Here is a 15,360-nt window from a genome sequence, read left to right as displayed (position 1 = left end):
GCAGGTATACACAAAATTTTAGAAGATTTACAACTTTTCATGCCCTCATTTTTTTCCATTTCAAAGGAGAAAAGGTAGAAGAAAAAGAGTTCCTTTAAAAAACAATGGCAATTGCTAACACTTACTGAGCATTTCCTTTGTACCAGGCTTTACTTGTATTATCTCATTTGACCTTCACTACAGCCTCATGAGACTAGCACTATTTTATTCTCATTTTACAGATACAGAAAATGAGGCTAAGTAGAAATACTGAACAATTGGACCAAGATCAATTATTTCATTAGTTAGGGAACCAGAATTTATTCTCTGGCTGCCTGACTCCAGAGCCCTTAATCTTAACCAACCTATTAAATTAAATATATAGACAAGAGTTACACACTTTATATTTCAAATACCCTTGTGCGTGATGCTTATTTCTTTACACTTTTTCAAGCAGGAAATACAAATAAAATCTATCCAAATAATGGGGCTAATCTATTTGGAGAAGCACTAATCAGTGACAGAAAGAAAAAAAAACCCTTTGTTTATGTGAATTTATGTCAAAGCTATTAGTCAAAACAAAGGTCTAAGGTCATTTTGTTTGAAGTTCACCTTTCTATTAGTTGAGGATTAAAGTGTCCTCTAAGACAAATTTAGAATTCCTAGAACAGCCTGACCTTTAATATTCATGTCATAACACAAGTGTACTTTGGTGTCATTATCATATTATCATTGATATATTTCCGTTATTCATTCTTCTCTGTTCATTAATCAGGCAAACATCCTGTAAACAGCTAAATTTATACAGAAATATAAATAGGATGGAATTCATTGGTTATTCACCAAAATATCAAGAGACCCATGGGGAGAAAATTACGTTACAAAACTGTGGCTTGGGGGAGTAACCTTTCACATTTGCTATCATTTTATCTCACATTAAATTTTTTTCCTTAGATAAACCGTGAGGTTAAGAGTTTAAAAAGAAAGAGTTCTAGAGAACGATGAATCACTTTATAATATTCAACAATTAGGAACTTTGGGGATGAAATAGAAGTAAGAGGTTATCTAACTAGTAATTTTTTATTGGCTTTGTTTTGTTTTTGAGTTCTTCTCTGGTTAACCCAAATTAAGAACAATCCATGTAAAGGATTTAGCACATGACAAACACTCAAAAACAAAATTCAAGAGCATGTGGTTCATCTGCAAGGTGTAGGGAAATTGGAAAGGGGTAGAGAGATGAGACAGGGAAGAGAAGCAGGCCAATAAAGTGTGCATTATCAAGTCAGATACCATTGAAGGGAAAGTGAGCCTAAGTCTGCAGGAAAATGCCAGAAAACATTATTAAACACATGCCTCCCAGTTATCCTGCCTGAGAAGTGAGGGAGCTGAGGTATTTATACACCCATTCCCTTCCATCATTATTTGTGAGATGCTCCTTAGGCATGAATTCCCTAGCACCTCAGAGCTGTGGTCTCCTACAGATTCAGAGAAAGCCTCAGGAAAGAGATGTAGGCAGGGATCTTTGGAAGTGGACCTGCAGGCATGAAATAGAGAGGCTCAAGACCTTTAGGTGGTTCACCTATTATACAATTGCTACAGATGATCTAACTTAACTTCTTGTAATAATACCAATAACTCTATGAGTTCGGTTGTGTTTTTATCCCCAGTCCAAAAGTGAGAACACTGAGGCACAGAGACATTGAGTAACTTGCTTATGACCACACAGCAAGGGACAGAACTTGCTAATTACTAATTACTCCAGAGCCTGTAATCTTAGCTATTACTCTGTACCATCTTCCAAAAGTTACTGTCTAAAAAGATAACTCCACTAAATCCCCAAGGAAAAGATATGTCTATATCCTGATTTCACGAGCCAAGATCTGGTAAAGATTTACATTCAAGATCTCCCATCATGAAAATACTGAGTATTTTTTTCTAGAACAATTTCTGGTCCTCAGTAAGTACTGAATGAATGATGAATGAGTGCATGAATGACTATGATGTTAGGCATAAATACATGTGTATAGCCTTTATTCCCAAAGAATCCTACCAGCTTCCAGTTTAAAAGGAGATCACATAAATTCCGTGACTTATTTTGCTGACTATTCCTCCTATTTGCTGGACCACAGCTCTCTACAAAGGCTCCCAAGTATTACTAAAATCCTCAAGAAAAATATCTTACACGGACTCTGTGACAGCCACCATTTTTCCTTGTCCATCCTTTCTCTACCAAATCCTCCACATCCACCAGGTGCCATATTGCTTCTTCCAAGCATTCCCAGTGTTTCCACTGGGCACCACCATTAATGTGCAGCTTCCCTAGAAGTGGTCTCATGTGGAAGCAGGAGAGGAAAAAGCACTACTGCCCTGTTTGCCAGTATCTTGTATGGGGTGGTTAATGGGAAATTCTCTGGATATTTACTCTGTTTTCTCTTTCCTCAGGACCTAGACAAGATTCCATAGAGTATTGAGCCTAATGGGAAGATTCCAGCAAGATTCTGGATGACTGAGGATTTGTTCCAGGGCCAAGGTTGGCAACTTGGCTCTCCTTAGCAGGAGTCCTCTCCCTTCCTGTCCTTCCAAATTTGGGGGGTGCTCAGTCAACCAGTTCACCTTTGTCTAACCTCAATGTTGTAATAATATTCTAGCTGGGACCCAAAATCTCCATTCATACTTGTTCAAATGAACAAGATTAATATTTTATGCATGATTTACATATGCAACATTGTATATAAGGTTAGGAATATAACCTCATAATGTTATTGCTGACTTGTCTTTTCCTTAGTCAACCTCTAACCTCTAACCTCTTAACCTGCCATTCACTATAGACAAATATACTCAGAATATGTGTGTAACAAAGAATAAAAATTTCTGAGTTTAAAAATCCATTTTCAATATTTGGCTAAAACCTATATTATAGAGTCTGGCAAACCCATGGAATTTACTTTTTTGATCAAATGGTACAATCCTGAAGTATTTTAATGAAAGGTACAAAGAGAGATTACGCCTTAACCCAAAGGAATGTATCTCAATGATGAAATTTCAAGAATTGAGTCAAATACACGGGGGTGACATTTTGGGTGGAAGAACTTTCCCTGACATTTTTCAAATGTGTAGCTAAACTCCAATTTCAACTCTAAGTAAAGCTTAATGTGAATGAAGAGTCCTATCTTAAATGTTGACCTTTTCAAATCAAATGACAATGTGCTCTTTTGAGTGATGATCTTTTAAGTGCCAAAAATTAAAGAACATTCACAAAAAGTTTTCAGTTTCAGAAAGATTAGCCTCCCATAATGTGTGTATAGTTGGGTAAATACAAATATAATTGCATTTAGCTATTCATTCATTTTTTTAAAAAAAGTAAAAATTAAATAAACATGATGCAAATGCTATTTAAAAATACAAATCATACACATAAAAGTATTATGAAAAAATGGAGTTTTAAATGATGGCACAAGTTTAAACCAGCATATATAAGACAAATATACAGTTAAGACAAGCAAAATTTTAAAAAAGAAATCTCTGAAATCAGGAGGCATCTTAGGATCATGATTAGACAGACAGAAACTGTGGTGACATTTTATCATTGCCTGTGCATACACATCAAACCTTATGGTTTTGAAAGTCCTGGAGACAATAATAGAGCACCTTTTCCAGAAATACTGTATTACCAACACTCTTGTTTGCAAAGAGGCAAACTCAGGCTTCTACAACTCTGAACTGAAAAGTGATTCAGGGTGCCTGGGTGGCTCAGTCGGTTGAGCATCTGACTCTTGATTTTGGCTCAGATCGTGATCTCAGGCTTATGAGATTGAGCCCTTGGCTCCAGACTCAGTGGAGAGTCTGCTTGAAATTCTCTCTCTCCCTCTCTCATCTCCCCCCTTCTCTTTGTAAAATAAATAAAATCTTTTTAAAAGAAAGAAAGAAGAAGAAGAAAAAGAAAGAAAGAGAAAGAAAGAAGAAACAAAGAAGAAAGAAAGAAAGAAAGAAAAGAAAGAAAGAAAGAAAGAAAGAAAAAGAAAAAGATGATTCCAAATAGTATGAGTGTGGGTATAGAGCAGGTTTAAGTGGGCCTTGGCCAATTTATTTTGCTTCTATTTTCCTTTTTTGTGTATGGAAAAAATACTTTATATAATAAAAATTTATGTTTAATAACAGTGAAAGCACCTTTTAATATGTATAAATGCAAAAGTCAAAGTGGTAACAAATCATCGTATCACAGTTTAGTTGGCAGTACTCTTTCCTTTTTTAAGGGTACACAATCCTTTTTTAAGGGTGTCTTACAATCAATGACATTTTAGATTTAGTGAAATCCTGTACTGGACATTTTAAATAAATTATCTCATGTGATTTCATTTTTTAAAATATTTTTTAAGATGTATTTATTTATTTGAGAGAGAGAGAAATTGGGTAGGGGAGTAGGCAGAGGGAGAGAGAAACTTAAGCAGGCTTCCCACTGAGCACAGAGCTCCAGGTGGGGCTTGATCTCACCACCCTGAGATCGTGATCTGAGCCGAAACCAAGAGTCAGATGCTTAACCAACTGCACCACCCATGTGAATCCATTCTTGAAACAATTCAAAGCTGCATAAAGTAACAGTGAATTAGGAATCCTCTTGTTATAAGACCAAACTATTAGTCCTGAATGCATAGCAGAACTCCAACTCAATATTGGTTTCAACAATAAAAGAAACATAAAATTTCATGTAACTCCAAAGTCCAGAAAGCATCCGGGGCTTCTGCCAAGGTTTAATCCAGCAGTTAAAATAACACAAATCATGGGGCGCCTGAGTGGCTCAGATGGTTAAGCGTCTGCCTTCGGCTCAGGTCATGATCCCAGGGTCCTGGAATCAAGTCCCACATCGGGCTCCTGACTCAGCGGGGAGTCTGCTTCTTCCTCTCCCTCTGCCTCTCCCACTGCTCATGCTCTCTCTCTCTCTCTCTGTATCTCTGTGTCTCAAATGAATAAATAAAATCTTTAAAAAATAAAAATAATAATAAAATAAAATAACACAAATCAAAGGTCTGGTTTCTTCTCATCATTCTGCTGAATCAGCTGTAGATGAGCCTCATCTTCAGGTTGACTTTCCTCAAAATAGTGATGAATGCAGTAATTCTAGACTTTATATTTTCACACATACCAGTCAAGTGGGATGGGCTGAATCATGTCCCTCCAAAATCCATATATTGAAGCCCTAACCCCCAGTACTTCAGAATATGACCATATTTGGTGACCAGGCCCTTATAAAGAATTAATTAGGCTAAAATGAAACCTAGATGATGGGCCCTCATCCAATCTGACTGCAGTCCTTAAAAGAAGGGAATTTGGATACATAAAGAGACAACTGGCAGGTGTGCACACAGAGGAAATACCTGGTGAAGACACAATAAGAAGGTTGCTCCCTGCAACCCAAGAAGAGAGGCTTTAGGAGAAACCAAACTTGCCGACACCTCGAGCTTGGACTTCTGAACTCCAGAGCTGTGAGAAAATAAAATGTCTGTGTGTAAGCCACCCCATCTGTGGTACTGTGTTCCAGCAGCCCCAGCAGACTCATGCACAAGGGAAGAGAGACACTCTTCTGGAAGCTGCTGCAGAAGGGAGGAAATATCTCAAGGACAGCAAATATCTCCATCAAATTACATTGGTTCTGATTAATTAGCAAAGGATGGAATTGATCCATTTGCTTTGGCTAATCAAGGCTCACCTCTAGAGCAGGGGTAAAGTCAATATCACCCAAACCATGGTATAACATGGTTTCCCCTGGATGGTTCCCCAAATGAAATTCGTACTGGGTACAGTTCCCAGGAAGAGACACAGATGCTGAGCACTGAGGCTTAGCAAGACCTAGTGTCTTTCCCAGCTTGTAAGTCAATAACAACAGTCTTTCAACCTGGCTTTGCTTCGCTCCATGACTTAGTGTTTGCCACACCTTACAGCATCTTTCCTGTGTGAAGAAGAATCCTCTACTTTCCCCCAGTTTAAGAAAGCTTTCTCCACAAGGAACTGACCTTGGAAGGAAACAGGCTTATGAATGGAGAAAGGTGGATTGTTTTCCCTAGCAGCATCCAAAATTAAAAACAAAAACAAAAAAACCTAGAAATTATTAAAAGAAAAAGAAAGTAACCTCATCCATTGATCACAATTAAGCATTTTCTTCCCCCCTTTTTTTTAAAGATTTTATTTATTTATTTGAGAGAGAGAGAGTGAGAGAGAGAGTGCAAGAGGGGGTAGGGTTAGAGGGAGAAGCAGACTCCCTGCCGAGCAGGGAGCCCGATGCGGGACTCCATCCCGGGACTCCAGGATCATGACCTGAGCCGAAGGCAGTCGCTTAACCAACTGAGCCACCCAGGCGCCCTTTCTTCCCATTTTAAAAATCCATACCATGCAACAGGATACAAAGCAGTTTTTAAAATTGCCATCTGAGGATGTAATGTCCACAAGTGGTCCTGAGATCAATACAGCATTTCCTTTGTGTTTTCCCCAACCTCCTTTCTTTCCATCAGTAGAGGAAGAATAAAGTGCTTTGGTCAGTTTATATTACAGAGGTAGGTAAATACATTTCTTTGATCCACACAGCTCATAAGACCTTCTCAGAACAATTTTTGGTCAATTTTGGTCAGAACTTCTCATTTCTATACTGACAAAAAGATATTACTGATGATAGCCTGGAGGACTTGTTGGACCTTAAAATGTTGGGAATTATGAAAAAGTCATTCATCCCTTTCCTGCATTCTTGGATTGTCTAAAAGCTAGCTCGGAATGAGAACCCACATGGAGGGGCATTGAGCCTCGGCGCCATCCCAAGGAGGGTGAACATGTTGTCGTGCTTTTGTGGGAAGTGATATTAACCCCCAGACACTGTGTGAGTCCCATTGTGCCACAGCTGCTTTTAGATTTCAAGGTGTATATAATTCAATCTCTTCATGTCTGACAAATCAGTTTTCTTACCACTGATCACAAAGCTTTGATTTGTTCCCTTCTATTTTCAGTAACACCCATTCTTCTTTGAACACAGTCATTAACTATCCATCAAGCAGGTCTCAGTAATGAGCATTTTTCTCAGTCTCTCTGCAAACCCTAACCTACCTACAGATTCTTTATGAGACAAGCTAGAAATCCTACTGCTATGGGTGGCGGGGGAAGGGAGGGGGGAGCAGTCACTGAGGAAATATGAAGAGTAACGTTGGAAACACCCAGTCTATATGACAGCAAAGGCTCTACCAAGGTCCTTTGCTTTCTCTGTTGAACATCGAGTGACATTTGGGCAGTGTGCGGTGGGGAGATTTTATTGTTATCCAAGATAGGTTTTTGTCCTTACATCATAGCACAGTTGAAATATAAAACTGCATGAAACAGTGGCAAGAGATCTAGAATAGAAATCTAGAAGTGTGATTCTAACATGGCTCTGTTCTAATCAGCTGGCCTCAGGTTCTTTTTTTTTTTTAAGATTTTATTTATTTGAGAGAGTGTGAGTATGAGCAGTGGGCAGGGGCAGAGGGAGGGGGAGGGGCAGAGGGAGAGGGACAAGCAGGCTCCCCCACTGAGCAGGGCGCCTGACCCAGGGCTCGGTTCCTGGACCCTAAGATCATGACCTGAGCTGAAGTCAGATGCTTAACTTACTGAACCACCCAGGCACCCCGTCCTCAGGTTCTTTTTTGTAAAATGAGGGAGTCCCTTCTGGCTTTTAGTCTATCAAATAAATGTTTATTGAGTCTCTGTTTCATGCCAGGCACCATGCAAGGTGTCCTAACTGAGAGAACACATGCAGCACTGATCTCAAGGAGCTTACAATCTATGGGAACAGGTAAGTGAGCAGACACCTGTGGCATGAAGGCCTAAGCGCTGATAGCATTTACCATAGAGCCCTAGATGACAAACGTCACATATTATTAAAAATCTTATTCACATATAAATAAAACTTTATATAGTCTATTAATATCTTTATTTTAATTACGGATAATCCGAGTATAGAACCCCAAGTTTGTAGAGACCTTTGGTTAGGTACTATCCAAAGTACTATCCAGTACTTCAGTGCTATACAAGGTAGAACTTTCTAAAGACAAATAACATTAAAAACTAATCAGAATTTTTCAAAATAAAATGCTTATCAAATAAAATTCAATATATCAAAATATGATAATAATTAAATCTTTTAAAACTTGAAAATGTATATGTTATACTTTTAAACCATACCCAGAAAGTATAAGTAGAAACTTTTTTATAGATTCATGCCATTTCCAGATTGAGTGCTTCTAGAACCATATCATAAAAGACACCGGTTTTTCAACTAAAACACTTTAATTGTAATACATTTTTATTAAAATTCTATTCTGCAAAACATTTACTTAAAGCCTTAGCTATTTACTTTTACTGTAGAAATCCGAATTCTGACATGGAATTAAATATTCCATGCCCCTAGTTCCCAATTTTTCATTCTTTAGTAACTGTATTTATCATAGGGTAACACACTCACATGTGTGCGTGTGCGCACACACACACACGCAAATACATTCTTTAGATGTTAGGTACACAGTAATTTTTCCAGTTTTATTTTGCTGTATATTTTGTTAGGATTAGCTTTTTCAATTTAAATGCATGTCTCCACCTCCATCCAAAAAATTCCACAAATCTAAGATAAATGTTATCGCAGAAGAAAAAAACAAAAAAGAAAACTCAATCTCCCATCTTTCTAAAACTTGGGCTCTTGCTATTTTGTAGTGTTTTAAACATTTTTTTTAAATAGTCCAATCTCTGGCACAATCCTCTTACCAATTACTTTGGGTGTGGTTTCTTAGCACAAGTTAAACTTCTCTTTTTGAGTTTACTGTTCTATAGGTGGAGAAATAGGAAAAACAGGAATTGCTTTAAACAGTTAGATGCATTTTTAGTTATTCAGTTTAGACATTTGGTATTACCCTGAACTGTAGCTAAAAAATTAAACAAACCATATTCTATCAAAATCTTCAAATATAAATTAGCAATACTTCGTATTTTTCCCATATATATCTTGTTTGTTTGGAAGGCACATTTCCAAATAAGTGGGTTTTAAGATTATACATTTGAGATACTCCAAGCTAGCTCTTTTTTTTTTTTCAGATAATAAAATCTTTTACCTGAAAGCCAGAACAAGTTAAGACAGAGTTGCTTAAATTCCAACATCTACTTAATGTCTCCTGTTAAATTAAGATTCTTTGCCTGAAACAGCAATAATTCTTCTACCTCTGGCTTCTTGATGATCTCAGCTTACTATGAAGAAAGAGAGTTATTCCATTTTGATCTATTTCCAACTGCTCAAAGGTTAAGAATTGGAAAGTGGAGGAGTTAATTTCAGTAAACAGACTTTTTCTGGGAAGAAATCTTTGGTCCAGTTACTGTAGGGGGGCAGCCACCGCTGGTTATTTCTAGGAGAGCCCTGCTCAGGGCTCAGACTTCAGTGATAATGCTCTGGGTGCCTAATCTGATACTGAGGCAGTCTGATCAATGATCCCCTGCCACCCCAGAAAAGAGAAATCTGGAGCTTATGAGAGCTTGTTATAGGGGTGACTGAAAGTAGAGGAGCAAACTGGAATTTTCTGAGGTTTGTATGAGCATTCACCTTCTTAGTTGCCAGGGTTTTGTGTGTGTGTTTATTTGTTCTTACTATAGTTATATTTTCATGATTGTGGTTGTAGGGAGGCTCTGGGACATGTACCTTCTCTAAAGTGTAAGGATTTGGTCACTAGCTCTTGAGCTATTTTTCTGAATGTCCCTGAGTTTCTTTTTCTGATTATGGTCTCTAATGAGTATGTTTTTACAACTTCTCCTAAATATCTATTAGTTCTCATAACACCTCTCAAGGTAGTACTGATTTTATTCCCACTTTACAAATGAAGAGACTGCTGCATATATTGCTAATTAACTTTCCCATGGCCCCACAAATGATAGTGATAGGTTTGAAAATCCAAGAAATTCCAGAGCCTGTCACTTTAAGAACTAAGAATAACTCTGATTAGAGGGACCATTCTCTCCACTCTGCTCCTAGTACATCTCAAGATATCCACCCTGTTCCCAGTATATGCTAAGATATCTCACCTGTTCGCAGCATATCCCAGGAGTCCAAGACAAATAATGGTGGACCCTTCCCTGGAAAACCTAAATGGCCCTAAATAAAAGTCCCTTATAATAGGACAAATTGGCCAATACGTAACCTTGCATTTGGGGGCTCTGCCCAAGCTCAGAGAGCTGCACATTAGTTTTGTAGGCTTCACCCTTAAATATGAACAGATAACCAAAGATCACCAGATATTTGAGGAAATACACAAATTTGAAAGAAAAATATAAGATCCAGAAAAAGTAAAATCAATATTTTAACTAGAAGAAAACTTCAAAAGTATAATTAATCTTCTCTGAGTGATAACAGAAGATATTGCATCTATAAAGAAAAAAACAGTGCTATGCAAAAGGAATGATCATACCAAACAACATGAAAAATATATATAACCCAGTATAAGAGAAAACAAAGACTATGAACCAATAAATATTTTTTTAAAAAAGAAAATACAAATGGCCAAGGTCACTAGTGATGAGAAAAATGAGAATTAAAACCTATACTTATTGGTACAACTTCACAATCATTAAATTGGAGAAAATTCAAAAGTCTGACAATATTAAGTGTTAGCAAGGACATGGGATGACAAAAGTGTCACAGTAGGAAAGTAAATCTTTAAAGCAGTACCTTGCCAACTTGGAGGTAAGCTTATCCTATGCCTAGCAATTCCACTTTCAGGTATGAACCCTGGAAAATCTCTTAAAGATGTACACAAGGCATCTTGAACAAAATGTTCATGGTGACATTATTTGAAATAGAAAAAAAAAAAAGAAAAAGAAAAGGAGAAATAACCAAAATGTCCATCAAGAGGAATACGGATCAGTCAAATGTACTACAGTCATATAGTACATGGGCTCTATGAAAATGAATAAATGAGAGCTACATATATCACCATGAGTAAGCCTCACAGACACAATTTTGAGCAAAAAAGCAAGTTACATTACAGTTGTTATAATATGATGCCATTTATATAAAATATTTAAGAATATAAAATACATAGGGAAAAATGTAGTAAAGCCATAAAAAAAATATCCATGGCAGTCATAAAGACCAATACAGTTACCACTGGAAAGAAAAAGAAGGTGTTATAATTAATAAATTATTTAGAAGGATTTCAACTCTATTTGTAGTGATTTTTTTTAATTAGCAGTGTGTATTATTCATTTTTCTCTATACCTCTTTGTGTGTCTGTAAGTTTTTTTAAATAAATAATTACAAAATAAGAAAATCTCTTAGAAATGAAAAAAATACAGTTAAATTAAATATAAGGATTTAAAAATAAGGTAAAGATCACTTCCCATAATAGTGATAAAAAATAAAAATAATGAAAATTTTTAAGTTTAGAAAACTAAAATTACAAAGTCCAACATCTATCTAACAGGAATTCCAGAAAAGAAACAGAAACCAAGAGGAAGAAGTTATCAAAGAGATAATACAAAAAACCAAACTAAAAAATCCCAGAACTGAAGAACATGGATCTTCAGCATAAACAAGTTAAGTGAGAGTGTGGCAAAGTTCATGAAAAAGATTCACACCAAACATATTACTGTGAAATTTAAGTACACTAAAGATTAAAAAAAAATAGCACTAAACCTTCAAATGATTTTCAATGAAAATTCTATGCCACAACTGCTAACCAAATGTCAGAGTGGAACTTCAAGAACTCAAAAAATTAACTCACGAGAAAAAAAAAAAAAATCTTAGTGAAGCAGCAATCATATTAAAAAGGCAAAATAATGTAAACAAAAATCGTAATACAACTGTATTGACAAGCTATAGGAAGATGAACTGGGCATATGGGTGGCTTAGTGGAGCTAAATCCTTAGCCAACATAACAGAAATCTTAAAAGATAATGTCTCTTGTTGAAAATTTATCAAATGGAAAATTTGAGCACTTTATTTATAAATTTGAAGGAATATAAAAAATAATTAGCTAAAAGAGTTGAAAACAGTTACCCCTCGGAGTAGAGCTGATGAATTGGGGAAAAGTAAAGAAAAGGACTGCAAATTTTTTCATTGTAAGTTTATAAACATTACTTGACTATTTGACTATATGCAGATATCACTTGTATTCAAATTAAGTTAAATTTAATTCAATTAAAATTAATTAAACAAAAATACCCATAAAGAATTTTTTGCAAGTAATTTTAAGGGATTTACAAATAACTTAAAACACATTCATGGACCATACAGTCCAGTTCAAGGAGAAAGTTAAAGGAGTATCAGAGGAGACTGAAGGAGACGGAGTCCAGGACACAGGTGGAAGGGTTTTTTTTTTAAGATTTTATTTATTCTTTTGAGAGAGAAAGCACGAGCAGGGTGAGGGGCAGAGGGAGAAGCAAACTCCCTGCTGAGCAGGGAGCCCAATGCTGGGTTCGATCCCAGGACTCTGGGATCATGACCCAAGCCAAAGGCAGACACTTAACTGACTGAGGCACCTAGGCGCCCCCCCGGGAAGGGTTGTTTTTGACAGAAAATGAGCACAACTTCCATGGTAACAAATGAAAAGGGAAAAGGCTGGATGACAGAAGTTGAGGAAATCCCCATCTAAAGATAATGTCAGAGAATGAGAGTGAAGAAGGAGGGAGGGAATGGAGGTCTCGAGAGTATAAAGGAAACCTTGACCTTAGAATCGTCCTCTGTCAGAGTTTTGTACTGACTGTCATTTGTGCTATGATAACTATGGTAGCAAGACAGAGCAGGGTGGTGGGAAGTGAGGCTCATGCCCCCTTCAACAAAATCTCTCTCCGAAGCATCCCTAAATAAACATTCAAATAATCACCTGCACCTTAAAAAATTACACTGTCTACACCTTCAAGACAAGATTTCTAGGCCACCCTTTCAAAAAGACTGTTACCCCAAAGCCATCCTCCTGTTCAGAAATTTGAGAGTTCCAATGATTGATACAATAAGAAATTGAATACATATGATCAAGAAAGGACTCTGATCTTTTTGAACACTGGCAATGCTACGAGTTTTAGCTCACACAGAGCCACTCTCTCCCAGATTATCCAGTACAATCAATCCACACCCTGCTGCCAAAAGAATAAATATTTCAGCTGTGAAAAGGGGGCTAACTAGAGCTTTGTTACTTGGCTACCAGGCAGCAGAAAAGGTCCCAGAGCATGTCCCAGTATGTACTGACAAATCTCCTTCTGAGAAGGACTGGTTACAATCAGCCCCTGAGTAGATCAGTCCATCTGAGGGATCTCTCCAGGGACACTCTGTCCCCTTAGGAAAAACCCTTGGCCCCTCCTTTAATTGAAGACTCTTCACCATCCCCGAAGAGAGGAAGTAGAGTTCAATGTGTTACAAATCTTCTTGACACTGATTGAATTAGATAGGAAAATAGCTTCGTCACTGACCTTTATTGTGACTCTCAGTTGAAATGTTAGATGAATATAAAGTCAACTGAATGGATTAGAAAATAAATGAAAATGAAAGACTTTATTCTAGGTCATGACATACTAAGAATAGAAACTACCCTTTTTAAAATCTTTGTTCCCCTCCATGCCTTGCATACTGCCCAATATGGAGGAGGAGTACCCAGGAAGAGCTACTTCATTAATGATAACCACAGGGTAGGCATCTTTGCCTCCTGATGGCTGAAATGCCAAAAAGGCTCTGCATGTTGGATTTTCTGGCAGAACTGACTGCTAACAAGTGTTGGAGGAGATGTACTTTTTGAAAATCACTGCCATGGCTGATGGAAATGCTTAAACATAACAAAAACAGCCCTGAAAAACAGTTGAACTCTGGGAAACTACAACAATCTGCCTACTGACTTCAGTTTCCAAAGGCAACCATCCAATTACAGTTTGTGTACTCTTATTTCACAACTCTTCATCTTTTTGTTCTTGTTGTTGGGACTTTTTAAAGAAATAATGAATTTTAATCAACAAAATAAAAGCTGAATGATTTTAATTCAAGGTCTTACAAAATCATTTAGAACATTAAAAGGCTAAATGGATTTCCAAAGACAGTGAGAGAAAGAATATAAGAACAGGTGAATATAAATTTTTTTCCCAATGCATTTAATCTGTAAATGTTCGTTAAGCTCTTACCAAGTTCCAGTCCCTATATTAAGCACCAGGCATTATGTTAGTTTCTTGACAATAAGATAAACTGGATCTATACCAGAAAACAAGCTGAAAGACCTATGGTGGAAAAAATTAACAAATATTTGTATTTCTGCCATGTATTTCTTTGCAGTTGCTGTATAAACCCTAGTCATACAAAGTAAGCAGGTTGGAGGTATTATGCTCCCTGGTTTCAAACTATACCACAAAGCTATAATAATCAAAACAGTATGGCACTGGTGCAAAACAGAAACATAGATCAATGGCGTAGAATGGAGAGCCCAGAAATAATCCCATACATATGTGGTAAATTAATCTATGCCAAAGGAGGCAATTATACAATGGGGAAAAGACAGATTTTGAAAAAACTGGACAGCTACATGCAAAAGAATGGAACTGGACTATTATTTTACAACATACCAAAAAATAAGTTCAAAATGGGTAAAAGACTTGAATGTAAGACCTGAAACCATGAAACTCCTAGAAGAAAACAGGCAGTAGGTTCTTTGACATCAGTCTTAAAAATATTTTTCTTGGACTAGTGTCCTCAAGCAAGGGCAACAAAGCTAAAATAAACAAATGGGACTACATCAAACTAAAAAGCTTTTGCACAATGAAGGAAACCATAAACAAAACAAAAATACAACCTACTGAATGGGAGAAGATATTAGCAAATGAGACATCCAACAATGTGTTAATATTTAAAATACATAAAGGACTTACACAACTTTATATAAAGAAAGCAACATGATTAAAAAATAGGCAGAGAACTTGAATAGACATTTCTCCAAAGAGACATGCAGATAGCCAACAAACATGAAAAAATGTTCAAAATCATTAATCAGGGAAATGCAAATCAAAGCCACAATAAGCTATCACCTTACAGCTGTTAAATTGGCTGTTACCAAAAAAAAAATATTGAGGATATGGAGAAAAGAGAACCTTTGTACATTGTTGATGGGAATGTTACTTGGTGCAGCCACTATGGAAAACAGAATGGAGGCTCCTCAAAAAATCAAAAGTAGAACTATCCTATGATCCAACAATTCCATTTCTGATTATGTATCCAAAGAAAATAAAATCACCAATTGGAAGAGATAGGTACACCCTTATATTCATTGCAACATCATTTACAATAGCCAGGATATGGAAGCAACCCAAATGTCCATCAATAAATGAATGGATAAAGAAGATGTGAGACAGATATATGTATGG

The sequence above is a fragment of the Neomonachus schauinslandi genome, chromosome 3, assembly GCF_002201575.2.
Source record: "Neomonachus schauinslandi chromosome 3, ASM220157v2, whole genome shotgun sequence".
NCBI classification, from domain to species: domain Eukaryota; kingdom Metazoa; phylum Chordata; class Mammalia; order Carnivora; family Phocidae; genus Neomonachus; species Neomonachus schauinslandi.
The sequence above is the reverse complement of the archived record's forward strand: the minus strand, read 5'-3'. Positions refer to the sequence as shown.